Genomic DNA, 19,744 nt, shown 5'->3' with positions numbered 1-19,744 from the left:
TAGTGTTAAATCTGGGATCTGAACTGAGGTTTAGGCAGACAAATTTCAGTGCTCTTTCCACTACAATCTGTTTTGTAAACTCCCAGCCCCAGTCCCACCCCTCTGTTGCCAAAGGCCCCTCTCTTCTACCTCTCCTTCTACCTTCAATATCATTTGGAATTCTGGGAACTATGCCTGCGTTCAGTCAGTTTTCTTCCTACCCCAGAATTCCAACTAGTATTTACTCACCTGAACCCATGTTTTTCCCCACTGCCCTAAACTTCACCCCTGGGCATGAAGTGGATATCCTCTAGAATTTCCTTGCCAATGACTGGCACCCAGTCATAATCATTTTGGGCCTCCCCAAGGAAATTAGGAGAACTGGAAGGTGTCCCCAAATCCTTCACTCAGTGTTGCTACAGAGCAGTGTCTAGGCTGAGTTTTATACAATAGGTTGGGGGAGTTGTCAATCAATGCCCTCAGATGTGTTCAGTCCCAGTTCCTGGAAAGGGACAGTGCTCTGACAGTTCCTCACTGGTACCATCTCTCCCTCCACCCCACCTCCCACCTCCTACCCTTCCAGGAACAGAGAATCATCGGGGTTAGAAGGGACTTTACAGATCATCTATCCAACCTACTCACTTTAGAAATGACAAAACTTCACTCAGAAAAGTGAGTTGACTTGCCCAAGGACACACAGCTGGTTGGTGGCAGCCAGGTTTAACAATAACTCCCATTTCTATAGCCCGTTTCCCCACAACAACCCTCTAAAGTAGCATCTACTTTACAAATGAGGAAACTGAGGATCAGAGAGGTAAGATGACTTATCCATGGTTAAGCAACTACTACATACCATTGCTATATTCAGCTTGCGACTTCCTAATTTCAAGCCCATCATTCTTTTCACTTCCCCAGGTTACCAGTCTCAGGTTTAAGGTCACATGTAACTATATAGACCATGCTTCCCAGGGCAGTCTCGGGGGAAGTGGAAGAGTAGGATGTATCAGCAGGTAGGAAATGGGGGCATGTACTTCAGATATTTCTGGGACAGCTCTGAATCTAAGTAATGTAAAGAGATCTTTTAATGAGTCTTTGCAAAAAGAATGTCTTTTGTCAAACCATACATCTACAATTTTTGGTTCAAACCTAGGGAAAGTCAGTAGAGTCCTAACTCAAAAAGGAGGACCTGAGTTCAAATTCCAGTTCTTACTTTAATCAACTTAACCTCACTACAATTCAGTTTCCTTAATGGTCAAAAGTGTTGGGGGGGGGGGGGGTACTGAACCACATGGCCTCTGAGGTCCCTTCTGCTCCTAATATAAGGAACTAGGAACTTCAGAAAAGTATTTCAAAAACATTATCTAAAGTCACCCTGAAGAGGGCTGAGATGTCATGGGACAAGATTTCAGGCCTTTTGGGGTTTTGGCCACTCCCAGAATTTGACAATAAAGATGTCACCCACAGTGGTGGGAAAACTGAGGCATGAAGGAACAAAGTGTGTGTGTGTGTGTGTGTGTGTGTGTGTGTGCGTGTGTGTGTGTGTGTGTGTGTGTGTATGTAAGGTATGAGTTTCTTAGAAATCTATATTCACGGCTTCCCTTCCCCCACACCCACCCACCTATTAGCTCTTTCCCAGCTGGAATGACTGGGAGGACCACAGAGCCAGCATGTCAAATCAGCATAAATGTCCAGAAGCCATAATAATGAGGAGGAAGAGAAGAAACCTAAAGAAAGAAGAAAGGTCGGTCTCATGGGAGCAAATGAGATCAGGAAAAAAATCAAAACAAGCCAGGCTGTCCCCATTCCTTCCTTCATGCCCATCCCTGCCCAAAATGCAGGGGCCTGGGAGGACAGTGCTCTGAGGACCCCTTCTCCTCCTCCTCAGGCTCTGGTATGGGGGGAGAGCAGGGAGAAAAGAGCAAGACCAGATAGGCTTTCACTAGGGAAGGAGCCCAAGGTGTTCCTGCCCCTTCCTCCTGCCCCACCTCCTGGGTGTGGGTGTGGGTCAAAGGTCAGGCTAGGGCGGGCTAAGAGTGGTATTCCAGCCCCTACCCTGCCCCTTCCCAGGCTGCTGGTCTTCTGGATTGCCCAATACCAACGGTCCGTCCATCCTTCCAGCCCACTTGTCCCAACCCACCCCTGCCTTGCCAGGTCCTGACTTCCTCAGCCTGCTGCCCCCTCTCTTCTGACTGGTCAGGGAGGGGGAGTCAGTACCTCACTCTTGGGGACAGCTGGGGGAGGCATTTCCCTTTCTGCTCCTTCCCCCTCTTCCCCTCCAAAGCTCCTCCAGCTTTTCCTAGTCAGACCAGGAGCCCACAAGAGTGTTTGTTATGAATTCAGGGAGCTGTTGCTAAGTACGAAAGAAGGGGAGAGGGAGGGAGAGGGAAAGTAAAGGGGGGTGGGGCAGGGGCAGAAACCACGTTATCATGGCTGGTTGCCATCCAGCCAGCTTGGGCTGGGGCCAGGAGAGTGAGGAGTGGAGAAGGGGTTGGGGTGAGCAGGGAGGGACACCTTTGCTCCAACATGAGATGGGATAGTATAAGATAGTAGCTCTTCCCCCACCTCACACCTTGGGTGTAGAAAAGGGAACAGGTATGGGCAGGAAGCGCTTGATGCCCCCTGCCCTCTGACCCCTTTCCAGCTGTCTCCTGGACCCCAGTGTGGGCTGCCCTGAAGCTGAGGGAGAGTGAGGAAAGGAGGTAGAGATGTGGACACCCAAGAAGGACAGACAGAGAGATAGAGACACTACCAACCACAGAGACACATTTACACACTCTCCAACTCTGGAGTCTAAGTCAGCGGCTGGGGCTAAAGGGTGTGGATTATGGGGTGGTGCAGAGCATCCAGCCACACCCTGATGTGCCCCCTGTGGTCTCCCCCTAGGAGAGAAGGGAAACCTAAACACTTTCCTTGGGATCTGGGATTTCCTGATACTGCCTCTTCCCCTCTTATCCCCTCAACCTTCAAAGCCAGACACTGGAGGACTCTTGGGCTCCCTGCTCTCTTCTAAACACTCCATTTTCATCCTGCTCTCTCCTTCTACATCCCCCCCCCCTCCCCGACTTCCCCACCCCACCCCCACACACCCTACAGCTCCAGGAAGTCTCTGAGCTGCACAGAACCCCCTTCCCACCCCCCACCCCCACCAGGGCCTCTGTGGATTGGCTGGGGGCCAGGCCTGAGTCGGCCTCCTTGCCACACCACTCTCCCCCCAGTTCCCCCACCCCCATCCTGGAAGCAGGGAAGGAGGCAATGAAAATAAGCCTCAGTGCCTTTCTCTACTGAGAGACTGAGATGGGAGAGGCCTCTTATGGTCTGACCCAATCCAAGAAGATCGGTTAGGGGTGGGGGGTGAGGGGAGGAGAAGGAGAAGGCTAGATTGGTAGATAGCAAGACACTCGTCTCCAGGGGAAGAACCCAGGAGTTCTAGCCAGGGAACCCTCCAGGGGAGGCTATCGCACGCCCTGCTCAAGCACAGAAAACAGAGGGGAGGGGGTAGGGTATGGACCCTTGGGGAGGGGTAAGGAAGGCACCCAAGAATCCCACATCCCAAAGTTTCCCTTAAGAACTTCAGGCAGAGAATGGGCAGATGCCTGGCCAGAGAGATGCTCCTCAAAGCCCCCTGGGGTGCACATTGGCAGGGATGGAATGTTGCCCTAACAGGGCTTCAGTGGCCATGGGGAGGGAAAACATGGCGTAGGATCAGGATTGAGATGGGAGGGAGCTGGGTGAAGCCCAGAGCAGGCGGCTGGGCAGGCAGTCCTCCCTCCTCCCCTCTGGCGGCTGGGCTCAGTTTGTACTGGGGGTCAAAGGGGAGTTCTTTTCCGAAGCATTCTGGGAGAGACGCCAACTAGAGCAAGCTGCTAACCACCCCTCCCGGCACCAATCCTGGGGGTGGGGGGGTGGGGGGGTGGGAAGAGAACCAGGGTCCCAGCCAACCAGACTTAACCCTTTCAAGGACACACTGTTCCCAGTGGACTCTAGAAAAGGGGTGGAGATGGGAACGGCAAAGACGAGTAGGGATGAAGACCCTTGGCAAACCTATTTTTCCATGCCAGGTAGGAAGACAAGGGACAGAAGCCTTGGAAAAAAGGGATTCTATATATCTTAACTTGGCAGCACTTGTCAGAATGTTGATGCCAATACCACGGTGGTGATTTTTCTGGGATCAGATTCTGAAGGTTTATGAGGGTGACACATATGAGTGTCTCAGAACTGGAGGCTGAAAAACAGAGACCATCCTTGGAAGTTACCCTGTTTCCCCCTTCCTCCCCCATTCTTCTCCTAAGTCACAGGAGATGGAAAGCTGAGTTCAGAGGGTCCTCAACACTAAAACATTTTTAGTGCGGCCTCACCCTCCCAACTGTTCCCCCATCCCTGCTTTTAGGATGAATGAGGCCACCAGATTTGTCCAGAGATCAGAGAGGAAAACCAGCTACAGAAAGGAGCAAGATTTCTAGTATCTAATCCCCAATCCTCTCCCCCCCTCACCACATGGTCCTTATCAGAGAAGCTCCCACCCACCTTCTGTCCTTCCCATTTTCCCCAGCATACTCCAGTGTTACTTTCTAACTGTAACAAGAAGGAAGGAGATTAAACTGGAAGATGGACTTCCCCCTTCCCAGGGCTAAAAGCCACTAGAATTCCAGGAAATCTTTCTTTGGGAGACTGCCCCCCTCCCTCCCAAAACACACTCAATAACTTGATAGCAAGCCCTAAGGCAGTTCTTAATGAGGGGGTGGAGGAGGAGTCTGTGAACTTGAATGAGGAAAAAACTATATCCAACTGAAATTTAGCATTTTCTTCAATTATTTGGAAACACTATTCTGAAGCATCTATATAGGACACCAGACGACCAGATGGGTCCATGACACAAAAAAAGGCACATCCCCCTCAATATTTCAGGATACCCTCTTGCTATCCAGTCTGAGAATCAGAGTGCCTAACACTTTATTCTACTTTGTGACCTTGGCCTCATCACTTTTCCTCTTTGGACCCTGATTTTGCCATGGGTTTATGGATCTGAGGCTGTTACAGTCCCCCATTCTAAAGCTGCCCAGAATTTAGTAAAGGTATCCAATTCCGGAACCAGCAGGCAACCTAGTAGTTTTATAATTGCCCCCTGCCTTTTTCCTCATCCCTCTTCCTCAGGGGATATGACCACTGCCCTGGAGCTGTTGGAAGGGTGCTCAGTAGGCTGACATCTATAAATCACAGGGTGGTCGAGGGAGGGCCCCAAGAGAGGGTGATAAAGAGCAGAGCTGTGGGGCTTGAGAAGCCACAAGAGGGAAGGCACTCCCCAAGGAACAGGCTCTATTATGACCAAAAATCCCAGGCTTGGGAACAGTTCATCCCCAAATTTCACCACGCCCCACTAGGGACCACAGCATGAGCAGGCACCTCAGCTCTACTCTGGGAACCTTTCCTTCCAAAGAACAAAAGGACTCCATGTCCCAGAGAGTTTCAAGGAGACATGTGACAAAATAGCCACCAACCTCTCCCCCACCCCCACACATAAAATCCCCAGATTCACTCTCCCCTCTTACTACCCCAGTGCGTATACACCAGAGTGCATATGCTAAGTACACACACACACCTATGTAGACATACAAAATAGTTCCCCCCCACCTCAAAAGAGACATGAACTCACAGTAACCCCAACATACACAGACAGGCATCCCCCCACAGACACGTACAACCAAGAACTACACTGCCCCCTTCCCCCTCCCCACTATGTACTCACAAATAATACACAAAGACAGCCTCAGTTACACAAACATAGCAAAGAAACACTCATATTGATACATACATTCACACTCAAAAGTTGTATACAAGCAGCCACATGCTTTCTCTCTCTCTCCCTCTCCCTCTCTCTGCTTCTCTCTCTCTCACACACACACACACACACACACACACACACACACACACACAACCTTGCAATCCACAGTGGTGAAGTCAGATTGGAGGACAATACTCCTGCAGCCCCACTGGGGGGTGGGGTGGGAGATGGGGGGGTGGGGAGAAGTACTCACAGATTTCAAAACAATCCTGGTTTCGAAATCTTGGATTCAGGGCTATTCCCAGCTAGGGAAGGGGGCTGGGAAGGGAAGGATAGAAGGCAGGGGGCATAGTGAAGAGCTGAGAGAGGCTAGTCTAAGCCCATCCCCATCATCAGGCAGCTTGGAAGGAGAATGGATTGAGGGGGTGCCAGCCCCCTGGAGAGCCAAGGTTAAAGGCTGAGCCTGGGGTAGGTGGGGCAGTAGGCAAGGTGCCAGGCAGGGAGGGGCCAGGCAGGGAGAGGAAAAATCAAAAGGAGCAAATAGGCCTGGAGACAGGAAAAGTGAGAGTGGGGGGAGGTTGGGCCCCTAGGAGCCACAACTTAGAGGAAGAAGGGGAGGAAAGGAAGGGAATAAAACGTTCGGCCCCTCTGCTCTCATCCTGCTCTTTGCTGCCAAGCATTTCATGTTGCCCTCCTATTTTGTGGGCATCTAAGTATGTCCCCCCTCCGCCCCATGCTGTCATCTTTCTGTCACCACTCCTTTTGTAGCCTTCCCTGAATGACCCCAGATTGCACAGGACTCTTAGACCCAGCAAAGGGAGAATCCTGGTCTCCTGCCTCCCAGGCAGAGGACGCTTCAGCACCATGTGAAAGAAGTAGATATGTGAAGAACCCAGGACCCAGGCCTGCCCTCCCCTTGGGGAGGACTATCTTGGGCAGTTGTGCTCAGTCCTTGGAAAGGTTCCCCTCCCACAGTCTGAGCCTCCTCTTTCTCCCCACCCCCTCCCCAGCTCCAGTCTGTCCCAACTTCCCCCCACCCTCCCTCCAACCTCTGAGGAAAGGCAGCCTGAGGAAGGGAGGGGAGGTCAGTCAGGCCAGGCTGGGGGCGGGGCTACGGGCACTCGGCAAAGGAAATTCCAGGCTGTTACTCCAGGCAGGGCCTGGCACCCAATAGCTCCAGGGCAGCCAGTCAGACAGCTCAGCCCTTCAGGAACCCTCATCTCCATCACCTTACCCCTTCCTCCCCAAGCCCTCAGCTCCTTTCCTTGGGCTCCAGGCTTCTATAATGGTCCAGCTCCAAGGGACAGTAGGGAGGGTGCCAAGCAAGAGAGATGGGCTCAACAAAGTGAACTCTAATTGGATCAAAGACAGACCCACTTGTTTTATTCCTCATCCTCACCCCCACCCTGGAGCTCTTAAGTATCTTTTCTCATAACCAAGAAGCAGCCCTCTCTGACCCAGAGATGAACAGTCATCGGTCAGAGATGGGGATTAGGGGGATGGGGAGCTGGGGGAAGACAGGTGCCAGGGCCAGAGGAGGCAAGTGTTCAACAGGTTGGGCCAGTCTCAGAAACAACCCAGCCCCGCCCCGAGGAGAGCAGAGCCTGGCGGAGGCTCCCCTGCCTGGGGCGCCTGGCCTGCACCAGCCCAGCTCCCACGGCTTCCCGCTTTCCCACGGTGCCATCCCCCACTTCTGCCCCCACCCCCATGGGGTCAACAGCCAGGCCAAGGTACTGGGCTTGTGGCATAGAGGGGGGAGGGGAGTGACTTCTGAGTCACCTTTGGTGCCCTGCCTCCTACTACCTAGAGTATACACATCACAGCTGGTACCAGCAAAAGTACTTGGGTTGGCAAAAGTAGATATGCTCCCCCCAACACACACACACACACACACACACACACACACACACACACACACACACACACATACAAACACACACATTTTCTCTCTCTCTCTCTCTCTCTCTCTCTCTCCCTCTGTCTCTCTCTCTCTCTCTCTCTCCCTTGCCAGACAACAAACCATCCCCCATCCTATGCTACTTTGGTGGCCCCAGGTGGTCCCAGGATGAGCAGGGACAGGAGGCTGGGACTATAGAGAAGGTTCTTTCCCACCTAAGAGCAAGAAGGAAGTGCTCAGCATGTCCCAGCCTCCAGTGATCCTTCTAGATACCCTGGCACCTTTTTCATCCCTCTGTCAGTTCCTGATGCCTCTCCACCAACCTATTCGGACCTTCCCCACCACACCTCAATGGAACCAAGCCCTCTGATATCTGAGACTTCTTAGCTTCCTTTCTGCTCGGCCCAATGCCAGCTGGGAAGTAAGAGGTTATGGCTTCTTCCTGAACCCCCTCAGGTGGTCCCTGAACCACCCCACCCCCTTCTTCCCACAGGAGCCCCTGGGCCTCTGGATTAGGCAGTCTCCCCAAACCTTGGCCTTGCCCCTTCCTCCTCCTCCCTCTCACAGGCTCCATGCAGCTCCATCCCAGCCACTCCGCCTGCTGGCAGGCAGCCCCCTTTTACGTGGCGTCTCCTTTAATCTAAAGCAGGTGCCAGGCGTCCTGGCCTTTGCTCCTGCCATCACCACCACCCTCCAGGCCCAGACCCAGGGGCATAATGCCCAGTTCTGACAAAGGCTCTAAAGTTTTAGGAGAAGGGGAACCCCCTTCCCCATTCCAACCACACTACAACTCCAATCCAGCTCCCCTGAGCCCTGGAGTCCCTTGTGAGTGTCAGGGCCCAGGAGTCAATGGGAACTGGAACCAAGGAAAGCCACAGCAAGATTCTCAGGTCCCCGGTCCTGGACCTCTCCTAAGTCACCGTATTTCTGACCCAAGAGTTCCTTTTTTTATCACCAGATTCCTTCATCAAGATCACAAACCCTTGATGTCCTGACCCTACCCCCCACCCTTGTTCCACCTTATGCTTAGTCTCTAGATCACCAGATAGCAGCTGTGGCATCGTGTTACAACCCCCAAGTCCAGGAATCACTTCAGATCTCTGAATATCCCTATCCCTCCTCTACTATTTCCCCAGAACTCCCTGTGCTGTACCCTCCCCCACCTCCAAACCAAGAACAATCTCACATTCAAGTGGTGGAGGCCAGCTCAGGCAAGGATGGCCAAACTGCCCACTTTAATCAACCAGGACACCTGAGTCCAGGACCCCATATGAGAGTGAATACCTCTTTCTTGAGACCCAAGGCACTCTACACTGTCATCACCTTTGCCCTGCCTACCTACTCTAAGCTTATCAACAACACCTTATCAACAGCAAATTCATTCAGTCCTACCACACTGAGAGAATCTTATCATTTTACCCCTAGTACCAGGATCAAAGACCCTAGAGCATCCCTTCCCCTAGACACAGGGTGGTAAGAGCCACTGAATCCTGAGCACCAGCATTACCCTCAGAAATACTGGTTAAGTGTGGTTAGGGGGCACTGATCAGCAACATGACAGACAACTCTGTCCAGGAAAACAGCGGCCACTTCCTAGGGGGTCTCCTGATGGAGTCAGAAGGAAAGCAAAGGGACCCCTGGCCCAGCCACCCTAGGGATCTCTGACCTCCATCTGGCAGTGATAACTGAACAAAGTGTCTGTGACAAAAGCAAATGAGAGCTTTGCTAAGTAAAACAAGAAGCCCAGAGACAGAGAGGAGGCAAAAGTAAGAGGATAAGAAAAACCTCAGAGTTCCTTTCTGAAGGCACCAGGTCCATGTCACAAATTCTTCCCACCCCCCAATATCTTTCCCTACCAATCTGAAATCCTCCACCTCAAAACCCAGTCTTAGACTGACAAGATAGAAGCAGGGGGCTGCTGGGGACATCAGAAAGACTCCAAAGAAAGGAAGCTGAAATGACAGACCTTCTACTCTCCCAAGGAGAGCCTCCTCCTTCTACTTCCCAAGACAAGATGGAAAGGAAAAAGAGAGATTTCCCTAAGAATTGATCATTTCAAGTGTCCTAGGCAATGCCTCTCAGAATGCTCAACATCAGACACCATGACCTAGGGGGTCCTGTGCCCCAAACCTATCCAACCCATCATTCAATGCCCAGTCTTCCAGAAAACCTAAGGGGAGGGGAGTGAGTACCTCCCTTGTGATAGTGGGGCAAGCAGGGATAAGGTAACAGGAACCTCAAAGTGCACCAACCTGCACAAGCGTCTCACACTTCTGCCAGGCGGGACAGGAGTGCAAATGCTGAGTGGTGAGCAGATAGAGGTTACATGCCTCCTCTTCTACACCACAGGTTGCAGATGGTGGGCAGGGCCCAGGAGTGGAGGGAGGACCCCAGCTGTGCACAAGTCAAATCCATTTTCCCAAAGAGATATCCTAGTCATCAGATACAGGGGTATGGGGTATAGAGATCAAGGGTGTAGGGAAGTATGTGTGTGCTGGGGGTGGGGGGGTAGGGGGTGGGAAAAAGACTACATCTCCCAGAAGCCCCCAGGGCAGGGTTACCCAGCCCTCGGGCTGGCCCCAGGCCGGCCTTGTTCTCTGTGTTAAGGTTGCGGCTCCCCCCACCCTTCCCAAACTCCCCCCACGTCAGACCACTAGGCTGCCGACCGCCCTAGCGGGGGCCCAAGAAGGGTGCTAGCCCGGTAGTTCCATCTGGGGTTGGAGGGCACAGATGCCCCGTGAGAGCCGGAGGGCAACCCCCGGGGTGCCAGACCACAGTCCTGCTGCCCCCGTGTCTCCGGACCCCGCTTGCCGGGCCCCTCTTACCTGGACGCTGGCGTCGGGGACCTTCACGCCAGGCCGCGGGGGGCGCCCATGATCGGGTCCGGGGGCGCTGGTTCGGCTCTGGGGGGCAGTGGTGCGGACCGGCCGGAATGGGGGGGGAGTCGGTCCTGTTGGGTCCTGGGCGCTCGGAGCTCAACAGCGGCCGGGCCCCGAGGGGAGGGTCCGGGGGGCGCACCGAGCCTGGCTGCCCGCCTCCGAGCCCCGGGGCATGGTCGTGGGCACTGGGCGCGGGGCGCGGGAGGGGCCTGGGCGGCCGCGCGTCCTCTCACTTTCTTCCGCGATCCCGGGGGCGGCGCGGCCGGCGGGCCGGGGGGCCTGGGCTTCCGGACGCGCGGCGTCGCTCAAACGCCCCGAGCGCCGGGCCGGCGGGGGGACCCTGGCGTCCGGGCGTCCGGCAGGGGTCCGGCGGGCCGGGCCTCGGGCATGTCCGGCTCCCTCCTCCCCCTCCTCCTCCTCCTCCTCCTCCTCCTCCTCCTCCTCCTCTTCCTCCTCCCCCTCTCCTCCTCCTCCTCCTCCTCCTCCTCCTCCTCCTCCTCCTCCTCTCCCGGTCCCTCTCCTCTCCGCTCCGCTCCTCTCCCCAGCCTGAATAAGCATCGGGGCTCTGGCTGCCTCCTTCTGCCTTCATACCAGAGCCCGGAGAGGCCCCTGTCAAAATAAGAGCTCCACCATCTCGCTCGCCTTCTCGCCCGGGCCGGCTCCCCCAAGCCTCCCAGTGGTCTGGCTCGGTAAGGCGCCCAAGGTGGATGGCAGCTGGGAAGGGATGGGGGGAGCGGGGGGCTCTTCTCCCCCCCTCCTCCCCTCCTCCCCTCCTCCCTCCGCAGGGCTGAGCTGGAAAGCGTGGAAGGAGGGGAAGACGGGGAACCCTGCCGTGCCCCAAGCTATGCCAGGGTTGAAGAAGAGCTCCGACTAGACCCCTCCCTCATCTGTTCCCCCCGAAGCAGCCTCCCTCGGTTCGCCACGAAGCCAGGAAGGGGCAGCGATCCTCAGGAGAGAGGACCGAGCCCAAGATCCAAGTGGGGCTGATCTTGGGAGGAGAAGACTGTGCCGGGGTCCCACGGACTCCCCTCTGCCCAGCACCAGGGGCAGCCCTCCTCACCCAGCCTACACCCAGACTGTTGATCTGTGTGGCAGTTCACCATCTCCAACACATCCTGCTCCCTCTTGCCCATCTCCCAACCCCCAACCTCCTTCAAGGCCCAGTTCAAATTCTACCTCCCCCAGGAAGTTTTCCCAGACTTGGGCAGTTCTCACCGCTCTCCCCACGGCTCCAAAAGTCAGTACACTCAACTTCACACTTAGTTTATAGTATTTTGTACCATCCTTTCAAGTAAGTCTTAGCCTGGTCTCCTCACCTAGAAGATAAGTTCCCTGAGGGTAATAAAGATGGCTTACACTTTTAATAGCCTCTCATGTTCTCCAGGGTCACAGTGCTGGGCACAAACTAAATGTTCGATAGGTAGAACATGTCAGCTGATGGGCACAGCGCAAGAAAGCCCCTAAACCTAACCCTAGCTGGGAGACTGAAATGGTGACTGAAGTTGGGATAGAAAGAAGCTGATCTCTGATAGGAAGTAGGGAGTCCAGAAAACACTGAGGGCTAGGTAAGATTTCTGGGTTGCAGTATGCAGGGAAGTCCACCACCTCCAATCTCACAGATGGTTCTACCATATTGTATGTTCCACAGAACACAAATATGGAGTTAATGAACATAAAGGGGTCCTTATCAATGCATCATGAGACTTATGTGAGTTTGTTCATTATATGATGTCATGCAAGGCTAGATGGTAAATGTTATAGGAGTCCTTGGCATGGTCTATGAAACCATGTGCCTGTTCTCCAGGGTGGGGCTGTGACTCATTCCCCTAGGACTGTGGGTTCCAGGTTGGGATACAGAACAAATCTCATGGAGCAAGTAAAGCGTATAGGTGGACTGAGAGAGAGAGAAGATTGAGGGGAGATTGAGTGAGAGAGAGCAAAAGAGGAAAAAGATAAGAGAAAGGAGGGAGGGAGAGAAAGAGAGAGAGAGAGAGAAAGATTTGGGGGGGATGTCTGTGAGTGCCCATTTCAGGAACAGAGTAACCCCCTCTACTGGCTAACATGGGTCGTGTTTTCATGTATGCTAGTGTTCAAATGTGGCATTGTATACTTCACTGTGTCACTGGGTATCTGTGTCAGTGTTTAATTCTGTTTTTGCCTGCCTCAGTGCATGTGTGACATTGCAGCCTAAAGTCCTTTCCTGTCCCATGATTGTGAAATACACAAGATATGGCCACACACACACACACACACACACACACACACACAGGCATAGTTTTTCATAGTTTTCTGATGGGCTTGCCAGAGTAGCAGCTCCTTGGAACCTTAGCACCCCTGTTTTCCAGGCTTCCGCATCTGTGTTCCCCTCTAGACAGTCCCCCTTCTGGGCCCTTTGCACACAGATGGAAGAAGTGAGAGGTCTCACTCTGATGACCCATTCCCCAGGACGGACTTCAATCCCTTAAAATCACAGAGCCAGGGACTCAGAAAAGGGTTAAATCTAAGCCCTGTGATAACTCCTGTTATTGGCTCAGGGTGCTGTCAGTCAGAGGGAAAGGGGGGCCAGTTTGCCAGTTTCTTAGCATGGTAGCTAGACTGCCCACCATCTCTCAGGCTCCCCCCTTCAATATCTCCTTTCCCTGCTCCCATCATATTATGATGACACCCCTTCCTTGGAAGAACTCCAATGCGGAGACATCTTCCTGAGCTCTAGAGAAGCAGCAGAGGACCCAGGTGTCCTAGCTCTGCCACTAGCTCCTGCTGCCTAGCTAGCTTCCTGATAGATGGTGATTATTATATAATAGACCAACAGGACAGGACTGAGCCAACACTCATTACCCTTTGCCCCAGCTTGGTGCCTGCCCCAGGGCCAGCTCCTGCTCTTCATTCCCACTCCCCACCCCTTTCAAATCCCTTTATCCTCAGGGAACTGAAGTCCTTTGCCCACCTTCTTATCCTGAGGGGATACCACTACAGGCTGTGCCCTCTTACACACGCGTGCGCGCGCGCACAAACACACACACACACACACACACACACACACACCAGGGTGCCAGGCTGGAAAGAGAGGTTAGGCATCATGCCAGGTATTGAACTAGGAGCTGTCTACTGAATCAAGGTTTACTAACCCCTCTCCAGAATTCTTCTGCCAGCCTAGCTGACCCCCTCCAATTACAGCAGGAATGGTAGGGGGGAAGCGCTAGAGGAGAGGGAGGGGAATGAAGTAGGGGGGAGGCGTTGGGGGCAGGAAGTAGGAGGTGGGGGGGTTGCTGAGTAGGGGGGAAGGGACTCTTATCCTGACAGGGCTTCTGCCTTCCCCAACTGGAGGGTTTGGAAAAACTGAACAGGCAGCCAGGGCTGGGCTGGAAATCCTGCAGCCCACCCTCCTGGGGACACAAAGCCAGGGGGAGCCTGAGCTGCTGGGAGGGAGAGAGAGGGGACCTCAAGGGAGGGCAGGGCCCTTGTGAGGACTGGGAGGAAGGGGGCAGCCAGCCCTTTAGGGAAGGGGGACCTGAAGCTGTCTCCCAACAATCCAGGAGGCTCTGGCTTCCCCTTCTCTCTCCACCCCCAACCTCTCCCCCCCATCGGCATCAGTCTTACAGATTGCAGGCAGACTTAACTCATTCCATACTAGCCTGGATTCCCAAGCAGTTCTGGTGGAAAGAGACTAGAGGCATCCCAACTCCCAGACCACCTCCCTCTACTCTTTTTTAACACCTTATTGCCTGGAACTCTGATGCCATGGGGGGGAGGGGGCAGTATCCTGGCTTGAATTCCTGAGAAATGCTCCCTAACACAGAGTATCTGTGGAGAGTAATGAGGCAGTGTCCACCACTCATCTGTTCTGACCACCCTGCCTTCTCACTCTCACTCCTCAATATCAATCATCCCTCCCCTTCTCTGAGCACCTCCCTGCAATATGCCAGTAGTTGTTACAGAGTGTGCCCTGAGAGCCAGGAAGCCTGGGTTTGGTTGCTCATGCTTACCCCCAGCCCAGTTCCTGAGACTTAACCTCCCCCTGCTCCCCATACATACTCAAACCTACTAAAGATCTGGTCCCTTTCTCTGTTCTGAGGAAGCATGGTCAGCAAATCCCCCCACCCTACTGCTGCCTCCTCTTTCAAACAATTTGACCAGACCACTCAGACTGCTTTTTCTCCCCACCTCTAAAGCCTATCCTCACCTCTCTCTCAACCTTTTCTACTCTGCCACTCTCAACTCCCTCCTGATTAATTTAGTCCCACCTCATCTGGAAATTTTTTGGCCCAGCCCGGGCACGAAGGGGTTACCTGGGCTGCTTCAGGATGTACCTAGGAGCCAGGTGAGGCCTCCACCCACCTTGGCCACCAGGTGTGTTCTTTGGGGAGGGGAGGGGCTGGGGGAGGTGATGCTCCTTCACCCCTCCTGGTGGTTGCATTTGGGTTTGCAGTTGAGAAAGGCTCTTCTGGGGCTAGGCTGAAACAGGAAGCTGATCCAAAGAGAAATCCCGAGCCTTCCCTTCTGCCTGCTGTCCCAACAGTTCCTCTAGGGGGAAACTTACCTCTGGGGATTCAGTGGCAGAAACTGACTTCTGCTTAAGGGATCTTCCTCTGAGTAAAATAGCCTGCTGTAGTGGGGGTGGGAAAGCTGAATTTGCAGTCAAAAAATCTAGATCCAAGTGCTGGCTTTTCCACCCTCTATATCTGATGCATTTAACTTACCCTAGTGTCATTATTCTCACCTGTACAATGGGGACAGACAATGGGTGGTAGTGGAGAGAGAATTGGCATCAGAGTCAGGAAGACCTGAGTTCAAATACTGTCTCTGACCTATATGGGCTGTGTGATCCTGAGTGAGTAACCCTGAAACTCTAAGTGACAGAGAAGGTGACAACCTGAATTGGTCGAGGGAGCTCCCCACCCAGAGCTCTGTATGCTGATGAAACGAGAGACCTAGTCTCCCCCGCAAAAAAAGGATGATAATTATTAATAATGAATTTTTATCATAATATTTAAATATTCATTATAATATTTGACCCCTACCACTCAGGGTTGTGGCAAGGATCAAAGGAGATAAGATATATAGAGCCCTTTGGGACCTTAAACCAAGTGTTCTTAACATTTTTTATGTCATGGATCCCTTTGGTCTGGTGAAATCTGGTGAAGCCTACAACCACTTTCTCAGAATGTTTTTAATTGTATAAAATAAAATACATAGGATTCCAAAAGAAACCAATTATGTCAAAATACCTATTTTTAAAATATGTATGTATATACATGCATACATATATATATACACACATATATTTAAAGTTCTCATACCCCAAGTTAAAGATCCTAATATGAATACTGAATGAATGCTAAAATGAATTGAGTCCAAAGCTGACTGAAAGGAGAAAGGTCTCTCTTCTGCCTCTCCACTCCCACCTCCAAGGACAGAGCCTGGTACAGATACCTGTCTAGGTACTATCAGAAGACACAAAATGCAACAGACAATATTGGCCCTGCCTTAGTACAGGCTTTACAGAGTTATCATGTAAAGCACAAAAGAAATGCTATTTCTCGTGGTTACTTCTGGGTGCACATTTTATGGAGAACTAGGACAAGCCAGAGGATGACCAAGATGGCGAAAAGCCTCATAAGCAAGGCATGCAAGGGTCTGTTAAAGGAAGTAGGGATGTTTGGTTTGGACAAGAAGAGACTTAGGGAAGTCTTGATATCTGCCTGCAAGGAACAGAAGACCATCTCAAGTAGAAGAATAAGATTGGTTCTGTAACCCCAGAGGACATAACCAGGAGTGGCTGTTTCAAACAATCATATTTAGACTCAATTAAGGATACAGGCAGCTAGGTGTCACAGTGGATGGAGTGCCAGGCCTGGAGTCAGAAAATTATTATTTTTGTTGCGTCATTTTTCAGTCACATCCAGCTCTTCATGACTCCATTTGGGGTTTTCAGTAGTCCGGAAGACCTAAATTCAAATCCAGCCCCAGACATTTACTAGTTATGTCCCTGGGCAAGTCACTTAATCTTGTTTGTCTCAGTTTCCTCCTCTGTAAAATGAGCTGGAGAAGGAAATGGCAAACCACTCCAGTGTCTTTGCCAAGAAAGTCCCAAATGGGGTTGTTGGACATGACTGAACAACAACAACAGTTTCCCAGAATGATGAAATCACCTGGACAACGATAAGTTTTTTTAAATGCTCAGGGCCTTAGCAGAGGCAGAAATTTTTTTTCTATTCTCAACAAAGTCTTCATTCTGCTACTTACATACCTTCCAGTGGTGTGAGGGAAATGCTTTACAAACTTTAATGTACTATAGATTATATAGAGAGCTTATAAATATACATATAAATATATTTATAGACTAAATATTATGAATACACATAAATTATGTCATATATTGTATATAATATTTAAATATATGTTGTATATTATAAATATAGGCATTATTTTCATCACCAGTGTGTGTGTTTGTCCTTCATTGCCGAAGAAGACCATGCCATCGGAGAAATAATGACATGACTTGCATTGGACACTGTTTTGAGTGAGGGAGGGCTGTGCAGGTCACCAGCCTCACTTCTCCTCCAGAGCCATCTGCATCCAGTGACCAGATATTCACTAGGATGACTGGAGATGACCCAGGATGAGGTAATTGGGGTTAAGTGACTTGCCCAAGGTCACAGAGCTAGTGAGTGTCAAGTGTCTGAGGTGAGATTTGAACTCAGGTCCTCCTGACTCCTGAACTGGTGCTCTATCCATTGTACCACCTAGCTGACAGTACAGTAAAGTCTCTAGTTAGAAAGCAAGTCTCAAAGTCAGGACCTGAGTCCAAGTCTTGTCTCGGACACATACTGGCAATGTGACCTAGGACAAGTCACTCAATCCATCAGTGCTTTGGGGAATGGTATCTCAAGCAAGAAAGCAGGTGGTCAAGGTGGGCCCTTGTTCAACAATTCAATACCCCCACAAAGCCTCCTTTCCCATCAGGTCCCATATCACCATTGCACTTTATATCTACCTCTCTCATATCATTACCCTATATTGCTGTGTGTTACCACCATCTGCATTTGACTCATCTTCCTACTATAAATTTCTTGGGGGCAGGAACTAAGTCTCAAATTAATTTCATATCTTCCCCAGAGCCTAGTACCGAATTGAACTACTTTAAATTAGTTAGTGTGACTAACTCAGTATGTGTCTGAGGCTAGATTTGAACTTGGGTTTTCCTGACACCATACCTGGCACTCTATCCACTATACCACCTAGCTACCCATATGGGAAACTAACTACTAGAAAGCAAACTACTCCTCGATAGCTTCCATAAAGATGTAATTTCACTTCAAAGTTAAATTATGAAGCCTACAGTTAGTTATACCACCAGTGTCAGGAGTGAGATTTGACCCAGGGTCTTCCTTCCTCCAATCAACCATGTGGTTTATCATAGTAGACACTGAATAAATCATCCTTGAACAGCAGCAGTTCCCATTTCAATAGGCTTTAAGGTTTACAAAATGATTTCCTCACAACAATCCTGAAAATGCCTTTCAGAGCTTCTCTCCCAGGGGTTGTCCAAAATGGTGGCTCTATCTGTCTAGCTTTCCCCCTTCTATTCAATCCACTGAAATTAATGGCCTTGTACTTCCTTTCTCCACTTTCCTCCCATACCTCATGGTGGTGTCTCAGTTATTTTGAGCAATGTTTCTTCTTCTGCCCATGACATGGATGGCCATGTCTATCTTCCTTTACGTGAGTCTAGTGGAAAGACAGGGCAGCTAGATGGCAAAGTAGATAGAGCAGCAGTCCTGAAGTCAGGAAGACTCCTCTTCTTGAGTTCAAATCTGACCTCAAACACTTACTAGCTATGTGACCTTGGGCAAGTCACTTAACCCTGTTTGCCTCAGTTTCCTCATCTGTAAAATGAGCTAGAGAAGGAAATGGCAAATCACTTCAGTATCTCTGCCAAGAAAACCCCAAATGGGGTCACGAAAAGTCAGACATGATTGAAATGATTGAACAAGTGGAAGGTTCAATAACTTACAGACAGAAAGTACCTGATTTCAAGTCTAGGCTCTGCTACTTACTAGCTGTGTGACCTGTGTTTTCTACAATAAAAATAACTTAAATTTCTTTAAGAGCTAGGTCTCTACTATGAATAGAAAGACATCTATTCCTCCCTGTTCTAAGTATAAAGCAAGTCCTAGTTTTAGAACTGTAAAACGTATGTACCTCAGAAATCATCTTGTCTACCCTTCTCATTATCCAGATGAAGAAACAAAGGTACAGAGATGAACAGAGATTTGTCCAAGGTCACATAGGTAGTAAATTGCAGAGCCAGGATTTACAACCAGGCACTTTGACTTCAAATCTAGGACTCTTTCTACTGTAGTATGGCCCTCTCGAACCCCTTTTTCCAGTTTCCTCTCAAATTTCATTATTATTTTTTGGCAGGCAATCAGGTTTAAATAACTTACCTAGGGTCACACAGCTAGTAAGTGTCTGAGGCCAGATTTGAACTCTGGTCTTCCTGACTCTAGGACCAGTGCTCTATCCACTGAGCCACCTCAATCTTACTCTTATTTCAAGTAGTAGTTGCATAGAGAGGCAGCCTGGCAAAGAGGATACAGAGCTGGCTTTGGAATCAGGGAGAACTGATGGGCATTCAAGGCCTGCCACTGGCAGGCTAGCTATGTGTCCCTGGGCAAGTCACTTACCCAGTAAATGACAACTCTTTAACACTACTGCATCAGCTACAAACAGTGGCTGATTTCTGTGGTGAAAGGAGATTCTCCTCTGTTTTCTTTTAAGAACTTAACAGTCATCAACAAATATGAACATTTCAATGTAAAAGAATTACCAAAATAAGAGAAGACTGTAAATGAAGCCAGGAACATTTCTTATATGTACTTTTTTAAAGTGTATGTTAAATTTAACAAATAACAAAAATTGCCCAGTTTGTGTACCTTCCTGAACTTGTTTCTTCTGGCTTTTTCATATTTAATTCTAAAAATTAAACACTTCTTGTTTTTAGATTATCTGTACTTCCCCCATTAGCCCTCCCCCTCCCAGAAAGTTATCTCTTATAATGAAGAATTTTTTTTAAAAGAGAAAAAAAAATCAGAAAAACTAATTAACTTATAAAATTCTGATGCTATATCTAATGTTACTCACTCATTAACCTCCACCTCTGGGATGTGAGTACAGAGTGGGGAGAGAGATATTTTCTCACATCTC

General features: G+C 50.5%; 1 protein-coding gene across 3 annotated transcripts in view; it reads right to left on the bottom strand.

The window, feature by feature from the left end:
• The window catches only part of BCL9L (BCL9 like), a 95,178-nt gene that overhangs the window by 22,981 nt on the left and 52,453 nt on the right, over nucleotides 1–19,744 (bottom strand). The window contains exon 1 of one of the 3 annotated variants that reach the window (XM_072613020.1): nucleotides 10,481–10,612. The exons of 1 other annotated variant lie outside the window; for it this stretch is intronic. The gene's annotated coding sequence lies outside the window, so the exon portion shown is untranslated. Of the gene's footprint in view, nucleotides 1–9,907; nucleotides 10,162–10,480; nucleotides 10,613–19,744 lie in introns of those variants that run through there. One more of the 3 variants, XM_072613021.1, reaches the window with a different exon arrangement.

The sequence above is a fragment of the Notamacropus eugenii genome, chromosome 5, assembly GCF_028372415.1.
Source record: "Notamacropus eugenii isolate mMacEug1 chromosome 5, mMacEug1.pri_v2, whole genome shotgun sequence".
In the NCBI taxonomy this organism is placed as follows: Eukaryota; Metazoa; Chordata; class Mammalia; order Diprotodontia; family Macropodidae; genus Notamacropus; species Notamacropus eugenii.
The sequence above is the reverse complement of the archived record's forward strand: the minus strand, read 5'-3'. Positions and strand labels throughout refer to the sequence as shown.